This window comes from Lissotriton helveticus, chromosome 2_1 (genome assembly GCF_964261635.1).
Source record: "Lissotriton helveticus chromosome 2_1, aLisHel1.1, whole genome shotgun sequence".
NCBI classification, from domain to species: domain Eukaryota; kingdom Metazoa; phylum Chordata; class Amphibia; order Caudata; family Salamandridae; genus Lissotriton; species Lissotriton helveticus.
In genome coordinates this window covers 1,456,437,940-1,456,459,036 of record NC_136059.1, presented here as the reverse complement: position 1 = coordinate 1,456,459,036, position 21,097 = coordinate 1,456,437,940, and the positions used below count along the sequence as shown (strand labels likewise).

Genomic DNA, 21,097 nt, shown 5'->3' with positions numbered 1-21,097 from the left:
TATATTGTGGCAAAACAGAACATTTTGTAAAAGAATGTTCTAATCGTCCAATTAAGAGTAAATCAAAGAATACTGATGTGGTTGTAGTTCAGCAGACGGAAAACTAAAAAACTCGACAGAAGACAAGGTCAGTTTGACAGGTTTATCTTCTAGTTTGGCCTCGACCACCCCTGAATTAGCTTCCCATCACCTCAGAATTCAAGTGACACTACTATCACACATTATTAGAAGGAAATTGTGGTCAGTTGATGGATTCATATATTTTGGTGCTACAGGTAATTTTATAGATATAACATTTCTACAAGAATTAGGTTTACAGGTACTACCCAAAATCAGACCAGAAATTGTAAGAGCAGTAGATGGTAAGGAATTAACTTCTGGTTTAATACAACACCATACAGGGGAACTTGTCATGATTTATACCAATCATCAAAGTGAACACATTCAGTTTGATGTGATAGATGCACCTCAATTTTGCCTTATATTGGGAATACCATGGCTTGTCCAACATAATCCCCATATTGATTGGATAAAAAAGACAGTAACGTTTTGTTCTGATCATTGTCATAATTCTTATCTTAAAAACAGCTTGATAGAACATATCAATCTTGGATACTATCCCCACCCCTAGTATGGAACTAATGGTATTCACAATGGAGCCTGCCCAAGGCATCAGGGTGATGGGAGCTATAGTTTACCAACCCCCGGGGGAAAGCAAGAAATCCTTCTGTGCGCCATTACTGGAAAACCTTGCCCCATATACCATGCAAGCAGATAATTTCCTACTCCTAGGGAATTTTAACCATCATTTAGACACTATCTCCAACACACACTTCGCAGGTTTACTAGCAGCTATGGAGTCCCTAGGTCTTTTCCCCAAAATACGTAGTCTGACACACACAGTGGGACATACCCTGGATAACATCTTTACGAACATTCAGGATCTCAGAGTAGAACCCCCTCTAGCACTACGTTTGACTGATCATTTGGCTCTTGGATTCTCTCTGATCATGCCGAAACCAATAAACCAGCCTCAAGGGCGCAGGAGTTCTCGTAGATCATGGAGGAAAGTGACACCAACATCATTTAGTTCGGTATTCTCTCCCTCGTCACTTAGTAACGGTACTGACAGTAATACAGCTATGCATATGTTGGAGTCATCGATAATATCGGCCTTCGACATTATCGCTCCGATTAAGGCAGTCACAGTTCAGGATAGATGCAAAAACAACAATTGGTGGACAGAATGCAGAACAATGTCATACATTCACCCCAGTACAGACATCTGGGCCTAAATCCATCGTTTTTTTGCACTGCACACCACCCCAGGTCAGACGTGGCCATATGCAAATCAGCCTTGACCCTGTGCCTCATGGGAACAGTCCAGCCCGAACTGCCAAGCCATGTCTTTTCTGGACCGGAATCAAGCATCCAAGGACCGGCTTCTGGCTATCAGCCTTCATCAGCCTGGATAGCTTGACTCCAGTGGTGTGGAGAGCATGGGACACGTCTGAGCATACCCATCCCACTCGGGGTGACAAATGCAAAAACAACAATTGATGGACAGAATGCAGAACAATGTCATACATTCACCCCAGTACCGAGATCTGGGCCTAAATCCATCGTTTTTTTGCACTCCACACCACCCCAGGTCAGACGTGGCCATATGCAAATCAGCCATGACCCTGTGCCTCATGGGAACAGTCCAGCCCGAACTGCCAAGCCATGTATTTCCTGGACCGGAATCAAGCATCCAAGGACCGGTTTCTGGCTATCAGCCTTCATCAGCCTGGATAGCTTGACTCCAGTGGTGTGGAGAGCATGGGACTCACGTCTGAGCATACCCATCCCACTTGGGGTGACAAATGCAAAAACAACAATTGATGGACAGAATGCCGAACAATGTCATACATTCACCCCAGTACAGGGATCTGGGCCTAAATCCATCGTTTTTTTGCACTCCACACCACCCCAGGTCAGATATGGGCATATGCAAATCAGCCTTGACCCTGTGCCTCATGGGAACAGTCCAGCCCGAACTGCCAAGCCATGTCTTTCCTGGACCGGAATCAAGCATCCAAGGACCGGCTTCTGGCTATCAGCCTTCATCAGCCTGGATAGCTTGACTCCAGTGGTGTGGAGAGCATGGGACTCACGTCTGAGCATACCCATCCCACTCGGGGTGACAAATGCAAAAATAACAATTGATGGACAGAATGCAGAACAATGTCATACATTCACCCCAGTACAGAGATCTGGGCCTAAATCCATCGTTTTTTTGCACTCCACACCACCCCAGGTCAGACGTGGCAATATGCAAATCAGCCTTGACCCTGTGCCTCATGGGAATAGTCCAGCCCGAACTGCCAAGCCATGTCTTTCCTGGACCGGAATCAAGCATCCAAGGACTAGTTTCTGGCTATCAGCCTTCATCAGCCTGGATAGCTTGACTCCAGTGGTGTGGAGAGCATGGGACTCACGTCTGAGCATACTCATCCCACTCGGGGGGACAAATGCAAAAACAACAATTTATGGACAGAATGCAGAACAATGTCATACATTCACCCCAGTACAGAGATCTGGGCCTAAATCCATCATTTTTTTGCACTCCACACCACCCCAGGTCAGACGTGGCCATATGCAAATCAGCCTTGACCCTGTGCTACATGGGAACAGTCCAGCCCGAACTGCCAAGCCGTGGAAGCTTGTTTCCGGTCCAGGGAAGACATGGCTTGGCAGTTCGGGCTGGACTGTTTCCATGAGGCACAGGGTCAGACTGATTTGCATATAGCCATGTCTGAACTGGGGTGGCAGAGTGGGCTAAAGAAAGGTGATGGATTAAACCCAGATATTTTGACTGGGTGTGAGTGTTTGATTGATTCAGATGCTCCGTCCATCACCACCCCCTTTTGTACAACAGTTCAGGATAGGACGGCCCCAGCCCCTTGGTACTAAGAAAGCCTGAAGGCAGAAAAAGCTACTTGTAGAATCAGAGAGCAGAAATTGAGGAAATTGAACTCAATGACCCTTCCTCAACCTCAAGTGGGGAGCTATTATACCACTCCTGCAAAAGACATGCACATTGATACCATGGGCACTTCGCCTCCCCTAACAGCTCATACACCAACACCTATTACTTTCTCCCCCATCTCTGTCCTGATAGACCAAATCAATATGTTAGCATCCAGCATATCTCATCTTAAGGATGATATGCTTAACCTTTCAACCATATCGAAAGATCTTCTTACCCTACATAGAGCCACCAATGACACAGTGAATCTGATCAGTCTCCAAACGAGAAACTACTACTCCACTAATGCTCCCATTGATAACTCTACTCAACACAACGAAACCTATGCCCAACCTAGTATAACTACACCTTATGTCTCCCTCCCGATCAACTCCATTCATGATAGTCTATCCTCCATCTCTGGGTCAAAGAGACCAAGCGATCACCTCTCTGACAGTGACATTGATGACCTTCTTACATCCTATGCTCTGGATTCTGACAATAGTAGGTCTCATTGCAGCGCAATGCAATCCATTGTAACCAACCCCCTCAGAGAACCTACACTTAATAACAGAGCGATTAACAGAGATAACCTCACTCACATCAATTTAGGACTGACTGCCTCAATCCCTTCGTTCAACAAACTGAAGTGTGGGCTTTTAAATTGTAGATCTGCCAGCAAACATGCTTCTGATATCTTCAATCTCATTTTAGATGACAACTTAGACATTCTGGTCCTCACAGAAACTTGGCTAACAAACTCCTCATCTCCCATTCTCGACCTACTGGTTCCTCCCTCCCACGATCTAATTTGACTTGATAGGATTGGGAAAACTGGTGGAGGGGTAGCCTGCATTTATCGTAACTCTCTATCAGTTAAACAAGCAGACTCCATTGAACTGACGTCGTGCGATTATCTTTGCATCAATATCTCAGACTCTAAGCACATCACTTGTAAGTTACACATATTTTACCACCCTCCTGGTGATAACTTGACTTGTATTGATGAGATTATGGAGATCATGGCATCCAACTCCAACTCCCTAGTTCCTCATATTTTCTTAGGCGATTTCAACCTCCATTGGAATAATTCTAGTGATCGTATTGTAGGCTGTTTTAAAGAATTTCTATCAGAACAGGAATTATCCCAATTCTGTGACAGCCCAACGCATAACAAGGGAGAGACTTTGGACCTCATCATTGCCAAATCTAACATCATCCTACTGGAATCCATCACTCCCTGTGATTGGTCTGATCATTACTGCATCCTCTTCTCCATCAATACTGAAGTAATGCATTAAAGGGGACAACCGTCAAAGTCAAAACAATGGAAACGGAATCTACAAAATATCAATCCCATCTCCCTAGTAAACCAGTACAACTCTGCGCTGTCCCTAATGTCTGACATAACTGATGTTCATGAGCTTACAACCTTCTACAACGACAAGATGCTTGAAACTCTTGACTCCACAGCTCCACTACAGGAAAAAAATATTTCCACCAAGAGATCCAAACCTTGGTTCAATGAAGACCTGAACTTGGAGCGTAGACAGCTAAGAGCTGCTGAACGTCTTTGGAAATCAGCTCCTAGCACTTTCAACCTTGATCATCTTAGAAAATTGAGGAACTCATACAATAGGAAGATTCTTAAGGCAAAGGCAGACTTCTTCCGAACTCAGCTGAACTTAGCGAGCAACCGACCAAAAAAACTCTTTGAAATCATCAAGGAACAATCTTGCAATACAACTAACTACAGTGAGTTAAATAACCTGGCCACACCTACATGTGATGTTCTTGCCAGTTTCTTCCATGAAAAGACTAAAACTATTGAGCTAGACATACAATCAAAGCTGGCCATCCGCCATCCTATGGCTCTAGATCCCAAATTGGACGGTTTATCTGAAGACCTTATTAATTATATTAATCCAAGGGAAGTACCAAAAAACAATGCCTCCTGGCACACCTCCTCGCCAATCTCTCAACAAACTATCTTCAACACTCTACAAGGAATCAACCCTTCCAATCACTTCTCGGATCCCTTGCCACCTGCCCTATTCAAGATTTTGAAAACCGCTATACTACCTTTATGGTCTAAAATTGTAAACGCCTCCTTGACTCAAGGTGTCATTCCGGATTGCCTTAAAATAGGACAGGTCACTCCTATACTAAAGAAGGCTGATGCTTCTCCAGCTGATCCTAACAACTACCGTCCTATAACCAATATCCCCACCTTGGCTAAACTATTGGAGAAATGTGTTCAAATCCAATTATGCAATCACATTGAGAGCTTCAACCTCTTAGACAGTCACCAATCGGGCTTCCGTAGTGGGCACAGCACTGAATCTGCACTCACGCACATTATGGATGATATACTAATGATGCTTGATCGAAATGAATCATGCCTTTTAATACTCCTTGATCTGTCTTCCGCCTTCGATACGGTCAAGCACGATAAGCTCCTAGCCCTATTGGAAAGAAGGATGGGCCTCTCGGGCGTTGTGCTACAGTGGTTCTCCTCCTTCCTGAATAACAGATCTCAAAGATTCAAGATGAAGAACTCACTCTCGCAACCATCCATGGTCACTCTTGGTGTACCTCAGGGATCTGCCCTTTCACCCATTCTCTTCAATTTGTTAATGGAGCCCCTGGCGAATGCTCTGAATTCTGCGAACATTCTATATCACCTTTATGCGGATGACACGCAGCTATACCTTAAAATCTCCTCGCCAGATGACTTTGTTGCTCTTAACACTACGCTTCTGAACACGCAAAGCTGGCTCACCAACAACCATCTCATGCTAAACACCAAAAAAATTGAATTTATCCTCATCTCACCACCAAACTACACCCCAAAGATAGACCTCTGGTTAAAACACCTAACCTCCTTTGACTGTGTCCCCCTCATCATAGACTCGGCTAAATCCCTAGGTGTCACCATTGACAAACATTTGAATATGCAGGCGCACATCTCTACTGCCACCAAGGGAGCTAATCACAAAATGAATATATTAAGAAAACTTAAACCCTTCCTCACCCAGGCTGACCTAAAAGTTGCTGTACAAGCTCTGGTACTACCTAGACTAGACTACGGAAGTACCACCCTCGCTGGTCTCCCGAAATACAGGCTTGCACCGTTGAGAGCAGCTCTGAATGCTGCGGCTAGACTGGTATCAGGAACCAAAAGAAACAATCACATCTCACCAACCCTGAAAGCACTGAACTGGTTGCCTTATGAAGCAAGAATACACCTTAAAGTGGCGTGCATGACGCACAAAGCAATTCACAACAATACACCCAGCTACTTGGCGCTAAAGTTAGAAAAATCAGGTGGCTGCAGACAACTACGAAGTGCGACCACTCTACTTCTGAAACCCCAATCCTTCAGAAAGAAGAGAACAGGCTGTAGAGCTTTTTCAGGGATTGCTCCAAAGATCTGGAACTCTCTTCCACCCAGAGTGCGTGGAATCACATCCCTTACTGTATTCAAAAAGGAAGTAAAAAGTCTATTAATGAACAAACTAATGTCCTAAATCCAAGTATGGGACGTATCTGGCTGCATGTCTTTTATCACATCCCCTGTTGCTCCACAATTGTTTGCTAATTAATGTTTTTCGTGGGATATAGATCTGTGCGGCTGATAGCACAATGTCTAACGTAATATGTTCTGCAGATGCTATTGCTCTACTATGACAATTTGACATGTTGTTTGTATTGACTACCTTTTCCATGGCTTACTCTTCTATTGTAAAGCGCTCTGATACCCTCGTGGGTCACGTTCGCGCTATATAAGACTTTATAAATAAATAAATAAATAAAATAAATCAAAATTGGAGGAGAGCAAACTGGCATATAAATTGTACACAGAACGTACTTAAAGAATTATAACCTGGCCTGGTGATCGTATCTAGGTACGCGAATCACCGAAGCAAAGTGTTCCTCTAAATAGCTCTTCAAGATCCTCAAGAAGTTTACTAATCCTAGAGCTAACAATTCCTCTCTCCCACCCATGCAGGGGCTATGTGATGAGTTAGCCACTCGTTTTAAACAGAAGAGACTTTCTCAGCCATCACCTCTGAGCAAGTTCTATCTCTGCTGGCACACATTAAGTCAGGCTCTCCGTTAGATGTGCCCCCCACATTATTTCAGATCTGGCAGCGGCCTTGTCCAATTCAATTTTGGAAGTCTGCAATTTGCCATTAGACACATCCTCGTTTCCTTCAAAATGTAAGAAGGCTTATATCAAGCCTCTGCTTAAGAAGGAACTGGTGGATCCTGCAGACTTACAAAACTATAGACCTATTTCGCTTCTCCCATGTTGTTAAAAAATCATGGAAACCTTGATTAATCGACAACTTTCGGGCTATCTGGAACAAGGTAACCTGCTCGACCCCTCGCAGTCTGGTTTCCGTGCTTGTTACAGCACTGAGCCTGCTTTGATGGAGGTGACAGACTCAATATGAATGTAGTTGGACGAGGGAATACCCACGATGTTAGTCCTCCTGGATCTGTCGGCAGCCTTTGTCACCATCTCTCACAGAATCCTTGTGGATAAGCTGCAGGAGATTGGTGTCAGAGGAACTGCATTAAAATGGATGGATAGTTTTTTACCAACATATCACAATGTGTACAATAGGACACATTTGCGTCCCAGACCACAATTGTGGATTAGGGGGTACCACAGTGCCCCATCGTAAATCCCACCTTGTTCAATATCTATGTGTCTTCCCTGGCCTCTATTATTAGATCTTGCTGGTTCCAAACGATATCTTATGCAGACGACACTCAGGTGATAGTCCCCATAAAGAAGGAACCTGTTTCAACCAGAGAAAAACTTAAGAGCTGCATGCTAAAAATAGCCACATGGATGAGCAAGAACTTCCTAGAGTTGAACTCCAATAAAACAGAGATCCTGCTGTTGGGGAAAGCTGAGGAGTTATGGACCGCGGAGTGGTAGCCTGTGGAACTGGGGGAAGATCCCATACCAAAAAAAGGGTGAAGAATCTGGGCATCGTAATCAATGACAGACTTGCTATGGAGGACAATGTAAAAACCCTCTCGGGCAGGTGCTTTGGTACGATGTGCATGCTGAGAAAAATCTTCCCTTGGATTCCTCCCTCTAACAGAATGGTCCTTATACAGGTGATTCTAGTAAGTAGACTAGACTATGGAAATTCACTACTGGTAGGGATCAGGGAAGATCTGTTATCAAGGCTGCAAGTCGACCAAAATACAGCAGCACGCCTTGCCCTTAACAAACCCGCACAAACTCCATCATTACCCCTGTTACAAGAACTACACTGGCTCTGGCTTTCAGGAAAAGATAAGTTTATAAACTCATATGCCTGGTCTTCAATCTCTTGATGGGCTAGGCCCGGCATACCTAACAAAAAAACTAGAATGGTATACTCCAGTGCGCCATTTGAGCTCTAGCAGTCAAAAGCTGCTTTGCACCCGGAAATTAGGAAAGTCAAGATGAGTGGCTGTGCCTTTGCTCATCTAGCCCCCAACGACAGGAATAGTCTGCCAGAGGATCTTCGGACTTGCTCCAACTTGGCTCAATTGAAGAAACGTCTTAAAACCTGTCTGTTTTAATGAGCACTTTCCAACTATGATGTCTGCTATCCATGCGCCGAGAGATCCCCTGGGGGATGATTCACCGCGCCATACAAATAATAATAATAATAAATAATTAATAATATTATAGCACAAGGTTATGATTTCTCAAAAGAAGCAAAAAGTGTGTTAGTTCTCCATGGAGTGCCCATTGAATATTCAGACTTACTTGACGTATTTGATCAACAAAAAGCAAACACTTTACCATCTAATAGAGATTTTGATTGTTGGATTGATTTAGTTCCCGGGCTACCTTACCTTGTAGTCATAATGCTCTTACTGAAAAAGAGAATGAATATTTACGAACGTATCTGGATGAATATCTTGTAAATGGTTTCATTAGACATTCAAATTCTATGTCAGGAGCGGAGGCTTCTGATTAGGCTGTCACTTTCTCCATTTATTTGCACTCCAGCAGCCATTAAAACATTAATCATTCACATTCCAACTACATTTCCCATGAACAACTGGAAATTAAAAACAAAAAATGTCCCAACAGCATCTGTCCAATCCCAAGCCAGGGCTCCTCATATCTTCCTTCGTGGGCACTCTATCCTCCTCTTTCATCGCTGCTCCAGCAGCATACAGATGAGTGCTTTTGTCTTCTTACTTTTTGACTGACTGAAATATGTTATGCGATATTTTGTTTAACGGTATCGCGCTGGCGAGCGTATGCGTTTATTTCCATTGAAGGTTTCGCCTTTTCGTTTCACCGCGGGAGGGTTTTCTCCGCTCCTGTCGTGGTCTTGACGTTGTGAGGCTCTGTGCACGGGCGGCCTCCCGCCGCTAGGGGACCGCGCGCCTTTCGCTGCCGCTCCTCGGAGCTTACCACCCGGTGGGCGCGAGTCGTCGAGTTCCGCTTCTGGGTCTATTGACGGTTTGAGCGGCTCGAATTGACTGGCGCGCCACGGGGGAAGATATTAAACGTGCGATTACAGCGTTCGCACTGCTTCCTTAATTTCAGAGCAGCGTTTGGCATAATATTATTATTTCAGAGCCCCTGCCTGGAGCCTGAACACCCGTGCTGTGGGTAAGACGCTCGTGATAGTGAAGGGACCGGCCCAGGCAGAGTTACACCATTGTGCCTCATAGTTGGGAGGCTGCTGGGTCCCTGTGTGTTTTATAACCCTGCTACGTGTGGGCTAGCATTACAAGGGTTCTACCCTACCGTATTTCCCTTCATTAGTCCTGAGCAGCTAACTGCTGGTAATTGTTATAGAGTATCAGGAATATTATGAGGAGGAGGAGGAGGAACAGGTCATGTACCTACCCGTCGATGACCATTTTTGCAAGGTTATGGATTCCTCCATATGGAAGGCTGTGTCCCGGGTGGTTGAGCCACTGGAGAAGAAAATCAATTTGCTTCAAGCACAATGCCAACCCCTCGGTCAGAGGGAAGACCTTTCGGGGTCAGTGAAACCCCTAACTCCAGACCAACCATCAACGACCGCGGTAGATTCTAAACGAAAGGGCTCTGAGGATGTGGGGGTCGATGCAGATGCATTTTCGCGTTTAAAGAAGGCGTTTTTGGATGCTAAGACCTCTGAACCCGCTAAGACATCTGAGGAGACCCCGGCTGGGGGCTATGGGGATCCGGATGAGGTGGCCACTGTAGACCCGGATGAGTCCCCTCAGACGTCAGATGGGTATGGCAGAGCCAGAGCACTCGTGGAGGCCCTCCCAGCCCACCCAGACGTCATCTTCTGAACTTTGTGCAGACATGCTTAATCCGGACGAGTTGCTACACCCGCGCTCACCGCAATGGGTCCCGGCTCCCAAGGTGGCGGCCTACATGGCGGCCAGGCTTCGTAAGCCTTTGGATCAGGAAGTCCGTTGTTGCCTTTGGGCTGAGTGCCCGCGTTCTACCTTAGAGGGTAAGGTCGCGGTTACCCCTGAGATTGACCCTAAGATGTCCACCTTTTTAACCAAATTTGTGAAGGATCCCAAGAAGGGCATTGATCGCTCCTGGAGAGCGTGCCAAGATAAACTCTTGCACACGGCAGGGCCTTTGGCAAAAAGTCTGGACATGGCCGAAGACGCCAAGGCCTCCTGTTCCCTAATTTCCCTGGACACGCTATCAGGTTGGGCGCAAAGGGCAATTATTTTTTTAGGGAATGCTAATGTGTCTATTTCCACGGAGAGACGGAGGTCCATTCTAATTAAAATTGACCCTAAGTTAGGGGAACTGGCTACATCTGAGGCAGGCCCTATTGCGGAAGGTCATCTCTTCGGAGATCTGTTCGTCAAAGAATTGGGCAAGTTTGTGAATACGTTTAATTCCCTAGATAAGGCCCAAACGTCAATCAAACGTATCTTTACCCCCTGTGTTTTTGGCGCAGCCGGTCGTGGCAGGGGGCGCTCGACCGGCAGACCCTACAATAGAGCCTCCTTCAAGACTGGCGACTCCCACAGGGGACAATATTAGGATCCAGACAAGTTCGGGAACTTCTATCCAACCAGAGGTTTTCCCCGCCGCCGTGGTTGCAGAGGCAGAGGAGACGGAGGCTACAATAATCAGAGAGGTGAGAGTTCAGTAGGCGACGGGGTGAGATTGGGGGGCAGGCTTCAGTGTTTTCTTCACGCTTGGTCTTTGCTTACCTCAGACGCTTGGGTCTTGCAGACCGTCGGAGGATTCCAAATAGAGTACTCGGGGATTCCCAGGCAGCCCCTTCGACCTAGACCTATAACATTCTCACCGGCTCAGTGTACATTGATAGACAACGAGGTCGCGGACCTTCTCCGGAAAGGAGCCATTGCGCGATCGGTCCTACATCCGCGGGGATTCCTCAGCAATATTTTTCTGGTGGAGAAGCAGGACAGAGGTTATCGTCCGGTGATAAACCTCAAAGAGTTCAATGGGTGGCTCATATACTGCCATTTCAAAATGTAGGGCATTCACCTCCTAAGGGACCTGCTTCAGGAAGGGGGACTGGATGGTCCGTCTGGACCTGAAAGACGCCTACCTCACGATCCCCATTTTTGCCCCTCACAGACGTTTTCTGCAGTTCCAGTGGGGCTTGCAGGTTTACGAGTTCACCTCCCTTCCTTTCGGACTATCCTCTGCTCCGTGGTGTTTCACCAAGGTTATGAAGCCGGTGGTGTAGCGTCTCCGTTCAGAGGGCGTCCGATTGATAATCTATCTGGACGACATGCTCCTCATGAACCAATGTCCGCGGAGGTTGATGGTCCACCTACAGAAGGTGGTGTACCTTCTGGAGTCGCTGGGGTTTGTTATCAACGAGGGCAAGTCAGACCTTCTCCCGTCTCAGAGGATGCAGTTCCTGGGTTTCTGATAGACTCGGTGGCGGCCACCTTGTTGCTGCCCTCTAGCAAATTATCCAAGATCAGGCACGAGCTGAGACGTACTTTGGCAAGACCTACGATTTTTCTACGACACCTGGCCAGGGTGGTAGGACTTCTGTCGTCGTCCATTCAGGCGATATTCCCGGGGCCCCTTCACTACAGGGCCCTTCAGCGTCTCAAGGCCTTCCACCTGCGCAAGGGTCTTACCTACTCTCAGGTTGGTACCCTCACAGAGGAGGCACGAATGGAGTTGCAATGGTGGATCGAACATATGGAGGCTTGGAATGGTCGGGCAATCTTCCGCTCCAAGCCAGATCTGGTAATAGAATCCGATGCCAGTGGCGCGGGCTGGGGAGCGCGTTGCGGCGCGGTCTCTACCAGCGGTAAATGGTCATCTGCAGAAAGAACCCTCCACATCAACTGCTTGGAGCTGATGGCGGGTTCGTTTGCGGTGAAGTGCTGGACAAAGGACAGGATTTAGAGCAGTGTCCTTCTGAAGATGGACAATGTAGCGGCGGTGCGCTACATCAACCATCTCGGGGGGACCCGGTCCAGGGTGTTATCCGATCTAGCCCGCGATGTGTGGGAGTACTGTCTGTCCAACAGGATATCCCTATCAGCGGAGCACCTTCCCGGGTCGTCCAATCAGGTGGCAGACTGGTGTTCCCGTCACTGGAAGGATACCAGCCTATGGCAGCTTCATCCCAAGGTATTCCAGGAAATCCAGTCCCGATGGGGTCCATTTTCAGTGGACTCTTTGCCTCTCGTCTGGACGCCCAACTGGAGCATTATTACAGCTGGCACCCGGACCTGGAAGCATCGGCGGTGGATGCTTGCCTTCAAGATTGGAGCAAGGAGAAGGGGTACGCGTTTCCCCCCTTTGCGATGATCATGAGAATGTTGACCCAGGTGAGGAGACAGCAGGCGGATCTGGTGGTGGTCACCCCGATATGGAGATTGCAAGCCTGGTTTCCAGTTCTGATGGAACTTTCCTGGGATTTTCCAATCCCTTTACCCCTCGATCCTGGTCTCCTCAAAGATCCTCAAGGGAATCCTCACTATCTTCTAACCACGGGCCACCTGCGCCTGATGGCCTGGCGGGTTACAGGCAACGTTGGGAGGTCCCGGGTCTTTCGGAGGACGCTGGCAGATTGCTTGCTAAATCATTGGCTGACAGCACCAATAAGAGGTATCGATCAGCCTGGAATCGATGGAGTAGTTGGTGTCTGCGACAACAAGTGGATCCGGTGGGGGTGGATGTTGTTCATGTCCTTAACTTCTTAGCCTCATTGGCAAGTGAAGGTTTAGCGTACAGGTCGATAAATACCTTTTGGATCAGCAATCTCGGCGGGACATGTTCCTTTGGATAATCACCCGATTGGGGAGCATCCTTTGGTCTGTAAACTGTTGAGGGGTATCAGGTTATCGGTACCTCCAGTACCCCGCTACTCAGTTTTGTGGGATGTGAACAAAGTTCTGAACTTATTCCGAGAGTGACCATCTAATAAATATTTATCGAAGAAACAGATTTCAGCGAAGCTCGCTATGTTACTATGTTTAATTTCTTGTCGCAGGGTCTCAGACGTGAGGGCTTCAGACCTTACAGGACGTGTTTTTACTCTGGATGGAGTCATCTTTCACATTTCTAGGCGTATCAAGTGCGATTCGCGCTCTGTATCATATCCTGCATTCCCGGATGTCCCTAAGTTATGTGTGGTTAGAGCTCTAAAAGCCTACGAAGTGGCAACGATAGATATACGCCCACAGGGTGTCAAGCAGTTGTTCATTGCTCTTATGAAACCACACGGGCGGTCTCGTCCCCTACTATTGCGAGATGGGTACGCTGGGTTATGCAGGAGGCTGGCATAGATATTTCCCGGTTTGGGGCCCACTCTGTAAGAGGTGCAATGGCATCCAAGGCTTTTACCCTGGGGACTCGTCTCGAGGACATTCTGAAGGCCGCAGACTGGTTCTCGGACTCCACCTTCAAAAGATTTTACTTTAAGCCAGTAGTGTCACTGGCTTCTTTGGTGGTGGATAAGCTTTGAACTAGCCTAATCAGAAGCCTCCGCTCCTGACATAGAATACAAAATTTCCTAGCTAACGTGCAGGAAAGTTTCAATTCTATTAAAGAGGCGGAGGCGAGGATTACCCCACCCAGTCTTCATTCGAAACCCCACCCAGAATTCTGCGTTGGTGTGGTAAGTAAAATCTTTATGATGAAGTATTTAAATGTATGCCGTTGCAAATGGTATTGTTCTTATTGTCAGTTGAATAGTTCAGTAGTGTTAAGCAATTTCCAGGAGTTTTTCCTTTTATGCTTAATTAGTTTTACTTATACCGTAGGTTCTGATACTGGCAAACAGGAATAAGTGGCAAATTACTGTGGAAGTGTCGCAGGAATAAAGAGGAGGATAGCGTGCCCACGAAGGAAGATATGAGGAGCCCTTGCTTGGGATTGGACAGATGCTGTTGGGACATTTTTTGTTTCTAATTTCCCGTTGTTCATGGGAAATGTAGTTGGAATGTGAATGAATAATGTTTTAATGGCTGCTGGAGTACAAATAAATGGAGAAAGTGACAGCCTAATCCTCGCCTCCGCCTCCTTAATAGAATTGAAACTTTCCTGCACGTTAGCTAGGAAATTTTGCAGTCTCCTGTATCATCGCCCCTCTTCTTTATACCAAAAAAAGGGGAAGAGCTTTGTGTGTGTATCGATTATCGTGCCTTGAATAAGGTTATCATAAAAACAAATTATAATCGGTATCCACTTCTCTTAATACCAATGTTGTTTGATCACATAAAGGATGCTACTATATACACCAAACTTGATTTACATGGAGCTTACCATCTAGTACGAGTCAGTGAGGGTGATGAATGTAAGACTGCATTTCTTATGAAGTTCGGTCTATTTGAATACCAAGTCATGCCCTTGCGACTCTGCAACACTCCTGCCTCATATCAATTTTATATGAATGAAGTGTTGAGGGTTTTCTTAGACATCTGTTCTGTGGTGTATGTTATGTTATGTTATGTTAGGGTGATTTATTATGCGCACAGATACTCCAGCCAAGGAGCGTCCCGGCGCAAAGACAAGGCAGAACATAACACAACAGAAAATAAAATCAATACAACTAAAACAAGAAAGTTTTTATCGCCCTCCGGAAGGTCAAAAGGTCCTCCATCAGACGGATTTCAACAGGGAGGGAGTTCCATGCTGACGCAGCCATGACCCTAAACGAACGGCCTCCCATACGACTGAGCCTGAATCTGGGGACCACCGCAAGAGCCAAACCCTGGGAGCGGAGGCTGCGGGTGGGGACATAAAAGGAAAGGCAGCTCGACAGGATTTCCGGGCCGATACCTCTCAGGATCTTAAAAGCAAGACACAAGATCTTAAAGAGAATGCGCTTCCTAACCGGAAGCCAATGTAAAGAGCGAAGGACACCTGCCACAGAACTGAATCTGGGCAGGCCAACAATCGCTCTCGCCGCGGCATTCTGAACCCGTTGCAAACGGGTTAGTTCGGCCTGGTTAGCCCCAGCCAGGAGAGAGCTGGCATAATCCAGGCGAGAGATGACAGTAGCCTGGATCACCAGTTGCCTGGTTGGGGCATCAAAGAACTTGAGAACTGGTCTCAAGCCCCTTAGGAGTCCAAAACAACAGGCCGCAGTTTTTTGTGTGTGCCCTACAAAGGAGAGGCCGGCATCCAGCCATACCCCCAGATTTTTCACCTCCGACACCGGAATCGGAGTGGGTCCCAGCTCTGAAGGCCACCATTGGTCGCCCCACAGCTCCACTCCCTTACCGACGACCATCACCTCCGTCTTTGTGGCATTAAGCTGAAGGCAGTTGCCTGTCAGCCAACTAGCCACCGCCTTCAGTCCAGACTGAAACCTGGGGGCCGCAATTTCCGCGTCCCCGCTGAGAGTAACCGCCAGCTGTGTGTCGTCGGCATATGAGACCAAAGTTAGGCCCCACTGCCTAGCGACATCAGCCAGCGGTCTCACGTAAAGATTGAACAACGTGGGACTCAGCGAGGACCCTTGCGGAACCCCCATGGCCAGCGGTTGGTAATTGGACTTGAAGGGAGGGATGGCAACACAGAAGGAGCGGTCGTCTAAAAAGGAGCGGAACCATTGCAGCACCTGACCGCCAATACCAGTCTCCTCGAGCCGGTGCAGGAGGATGCTGTGGTCCACCGTGTCAAAGGCGGCGCTAAGGTCTAACAAAATAAGCGCCGCCGTTTGACCAGCATCCAACCTTGCCCGGAGATGTTCCACCATCACAAGTAACGCGGTTTCCGTACTGTGCCCAGCACGGAATCCGTTTTGTGTGGGATCGAGGGCATTGGTCCGTACCAAATGCTCAGACAGGGCCAGATTGACGTGGGCCTCAGTAATCTTGGCTGGCCAGGGTAGCAACGAGATGGGGCGGTAACTTTCAGGCTTAGATGGGTCCAGGGTGGGCTTTTTAATAATTGGGGACACCACGGCTTGTTTCCACTTGGCTGGAACAACTCCCGTTTCCAAGGACAGGTTGACAAGGGAGCATACAGCTGAACGCCCCATAAAAGCCTGATCCCGAAAAAGAGCAGGCCTTACTGGATCGGATGGAGATCCAGATTTAACTTGCAGTGCAAGTTTGTCAAAGCCGTCCGAGGTGAGGGGGGGGAAAACAAGCAGAGTAGTCTGATGGTGAACCCCATTGGTACTTTCCTCACTGTGCCCTGTACCAGGGAATGTCCGATAAATAGCTTGCACCTTCCCTAGAAAGTAGGATGCAAGGGATTCACAGTGGGAAAGAGAGCTTTCGGTCGTAGAGGTAGTCCGCTTCGTCGTAAGATCTTTAACGGCCTTAAAGATGGCTTTCGACGGATTAGAACTGTTCCGGAATTCAGCGGCATAGAAAGCCGCACGGGCTCGGCAGATAGCTCGATGGTAGAGCTTGACGGACCTGGAGTATGCGGCTTTTAGATCAGCCCCATAGGTCTTCCTCCAAGCCCTCTCAGCCCGTCTGCAGGCACCCTTTAGGGCCCGAAGAGCGCCATCGTACCAGGGGCTCGACTCTCTGGAATTGATTTTAATTGATACAATAGGTATCAGAGAGTCCAAGGCCCTGGTGATCCAAGAACAGAAGAGGTCATACCCCTTTTCTACATCCGTCAAAGGGTCGATGATATATATCAATTTACTCAAAGCCTCCTTCAGAACATGCACAACAAGTGCGAGCCATTCTTCAGCAGTTATTAAAACACTTTTTATATGTCAAATTGGAGAAAAGCATGTTTCATGTGTCTAAGATTGACTTTTTAGGATATGTTATTAGCCCACAGGTATTGAAATGGACCCTAAAATGATAGAAGCAATTCTCAATTTGCCTAGTCCATCCACAAGTAAACAAATTCAAAGCTTTTTAGGATTCACAAATGTTTTGCTTCACAATATGCCATAGGCGGTATCTTGTCACAAAGACATAAAGACACAGGACAAATGCACCCGATAGCCTATCATTCCAGGAAATTACTACCTGCTGAAATAAATTATGCAATAGCAGATAGAGAGTTACTAGCATAAAAGATGTATTTGAGGAATAGCGTCACTACTTGTTAGGAATTAGGCATCCAATAACTATTTATGCGAATCACCGTAATCTCAAATGTTTATGATCTGTAAAATCCCTGTCCGCTCGCCAACTTCACTGGACATTGTTTTTTCATGAATACAATTTTGCCATCACTTATTGTCCTGGGAAAGAAAAAAACAAAGCTGATGCTTTATTTCGTACATGCATAGAAGAAACTTCTCCCTTCACATTGCTTCCAAGTAGGCATTTACAACAAGGATTTGTTACAAGAAACACAATCAGAATTAAAGACAAATACATTAAAAGTGTGGCAAGATTGTTATCCTTTTCTTATTTGGAAAGATACATAGTTGTGGATGAGTGAACAACGTCTTGTACCAAAAACTGCATTCAACTAAGTCATGTTTACCTTTGTCAGCACATACAGGCATTACAAAAAACTACCAATTAGTAAAACGTCTTCTCTGGTGGCCTTCCATGTTTAATGACATTCAAAAATATGTGGAAATATGTGCTGTGTGTACTCAAAATAAGTCCTGACATCAAGCTCCTAGTGGCCTCCTATGACTATTACCAATACCTCCTCAACCGTGGCACCTGGTGTCCCTTGACTTTATTGTTGAACTCCCAATCACCAAAGCAGGTTTTAATAAGATTTTAACCGTAGTTGATCATTTCACCCATATGGCTCATTTTATACCCCTAAAAAAACTCCCAACTGCATGAGAGTTAGCTCAAATATTCACTCATTATATATTTCGATTACATAGACTTCCTTCCATTGTTATTTCCGATCAAGGCCCTCAGTTCATTTCCCATTTTTGGCAAAATTTGAGTAAGTTATTATGTTATGATATGTTAATTGAACTTTTAGAGTGCAACGGTTACCCTGAGGTGTCCTGGCTCTATGCATTGCCTACTGGTTATCAGAGAAATTATGTAATTGGGTAAACAGCCATGTTTTCAGCCCCCTACTTAAAGAGAGGAGAACTGCTGCATTCCTCAAGTGGAACAGCAGATAATTCCAGGCCGTTAGATGCGCAGGTGATGAAACTCCTACCTCCCCAACTGGCTTTTTTAAATGTGGGAACTAGGACTTGTTTGCTCCTGTGGAACGAAGAGTCCTTCTAGGAACATACCATTTGACTCTGCCTCAAATGGTCGGGCCTATTCCATTGCAGGCTTTAAAGGCCGTACAGAGGGCATTAAAGCGTACCCTTTGTTTCACAGGGAGCCAGTAAAGTTGTATTAGTTCTTTTTTTACAGAGACAAATTTAGGTGTCCCTGTCAATAACCTGGCCGCCGCTTTTTGCGCGATCTGAAGCCTGTTAATGTGCTGTTTCTGGGTGTTCAGATACAGGCTGTTGCAGTAATCCAGACTTGCCAGAACAAGTGCCGTGACCACCACCTGAGACTTCCTTCTGGAAAATAAGGCTTTATTTTTTTTATAATTCTAAGTATCAGAAAACAGACTGATACTACCATGCTTATATGGTCACTAAACGTAAGTTTGTTTTCCACTAAAACCCCCAGATTTTTTGCTTGCTGGGTAGGAGCAGGGCAAATACCCAAGTCTTATGCCCACCAATCTGGTGTGCATAGGTGTGGGTTATTCCTGAATATGATGACCTCTGTTTTGCTTGAATTTAGTTTCAAGCAGTTGGTCGACATCCGCCCGCAAATAGCTTTCATACAATCGTGAAAACATGCCTCAGTTTCCTTTTCCTCCCCATTTCTAAGAGATAACACAATCTGAGTGTCATCCTCATAGGAGGCGAGTTGGAAGCCAAAGGATCTCATCAAACCTGCCAGAGACATCACGTACACATAAAAAAGTGTCAGGCTTAATGATGAGCCCTGAGGCACCCCACAAGTGAGGGAAAACGACTTTGACTTATTGTTGTCCAGATCAACTGTTTGTGTTCTTTCATATAGAAAGGACTGTAGGAGGTTCCATGCAGCACCTTGTACCCCTGCTTCAGACAGCCGGTCCATCAGTACTTCATGGTGGACCGTGTCAAAGGCCGCCGCCAAATCTAGCATAATCAGTATTGCCTTGCCTCCACAGTCCAAGGTCTCCCTTACTTCCTCTGTGGAGTTAATTAAGGCCTGCTCCGTGCTATGTTCCACTCTAAACCCTTATTGAGACGGGTCGAGTAGATTATTAGTTCGGGGAAATACACTGAGCTGGGTATTCATAGCTTTTTCAGCAATTTTTGCAGGAAGTGGAAGATGTGAGATTGGCCTATAACTAGTTGGGTCCTTAGGATCCAGAGTCTGTGTTTTTTGATAGGGGGAGATTGGAGGCTTCTTCCAATCCCTGGGAAATATGACGGTGGTAAATATGTTGTTGAGCAAAGGGGTAAGAGCTGACCCTATGACTTCCGGAATTAATTTTAATACAAACGCCGGACATGGGTCCATGGGAGATCCTGATCGAATAGAGCTCAGATGTTTAATTGATTCCGATGTTTCTAGCAATGAGAATTTATCTAAAACTGATATAGGTTTGGGTCTGTTAGGTTCTTTGTAGGTGGCTGCACCCTTTCACCTTTCTGGACTAAAGTGAATGTAGAAAAAATACCTTCCACCTTTTGTTGGAAAAAAGTTTCCAATTTTTCACACAATTCTGGACTACTTAAGCTCTTAGGGGCCTTGGTGTGGCAAGTTTAGTAATAGTTTTAAAAGGTTCTTTGGTTTTGAACTTGGCTTGAGAAATTGGTTCTGAAAATAACTTATTTTTTGTTTCCAGCAGAAGTTCCTTAAAAGATCTGAGACTGTGCTTCTAAATTTCTTTATCCTTGCTTTAATACCATTTTCTCTATACCCGTTCTAATCTTTTACAGGCCTGTTTCTGTTTTTTTAAATCGCCTGAGTACCGCAGGGCTGAGGGTCGGGCCTGTTTTGGGGTCTATTGTTTGGCCGGACCTCATTTATTGCATTCTGTGTCTATCCAATCTGTATAAGCAGAGTGGAGAGGGTGAAAGGTTCTCTTCAGTGCCCCTTCTAATTTTAAACAATCTACATCTTTCCAGGCTCTTTTTGCAATCTTCCTTATGGGTTCAGGTCTGGTTATAAGGCCTTTTGACTCTTTCAGTTCAAATCGAATAGCGCTGTGATCGGACTATGCCAATGGGAGTATCATCGTGCAGGTCAGATTTGGATTATTAGAATAAAACCCATCTAACGTGTGCCCGTTAAGGTGTGTTGGGCCTTCAACCAACTGCTTGAGTTCCCCAGCCTCCATCATTTGCTCCAGTATGATGGTATCTGGATCAGTAGGGCCTCAAGATAAAAATTGAAATCCCCTAGTACTGTAAAGGAATCTGAGCATAGTCCTTCTTCAAGTAGAGTACCTAACAACTCTAATAAGCCACACCTAGGGCCTGGAGGGCGATAGAGTAATAAATGCTCAGTATAGAGGCTAAATGAAAGCGCCTCACAAGAAGCGTTGTCAGCATTATGGAAGACAGGCTTCAATGAATCATGATAGATCACAGCTTGTCACCCCCTCTCCTAAGAGGTCTGTCCAGTGTGTGACAATAAAATCCTGGGGGAATGGCTTTGACTAAATTAGGTCCAGAG

The 21,097-nt window shown here is 46.1% G+C and overlaps 1 long non-coding RNA gene across 1 annotated transcript in view; it reads right to left on the bottom strand.

Moving 5' to 3' along the window:
- The window catches only part of LOC144819797 (uncharacterized), a 232,469-nt gene that overhangs the window by 30,755 nt on the left and 180,617 nt on the right, over positions 1-21,097 (bottom strand). The gene's annotated exons all lie outside the window — the stretch shown is intronic.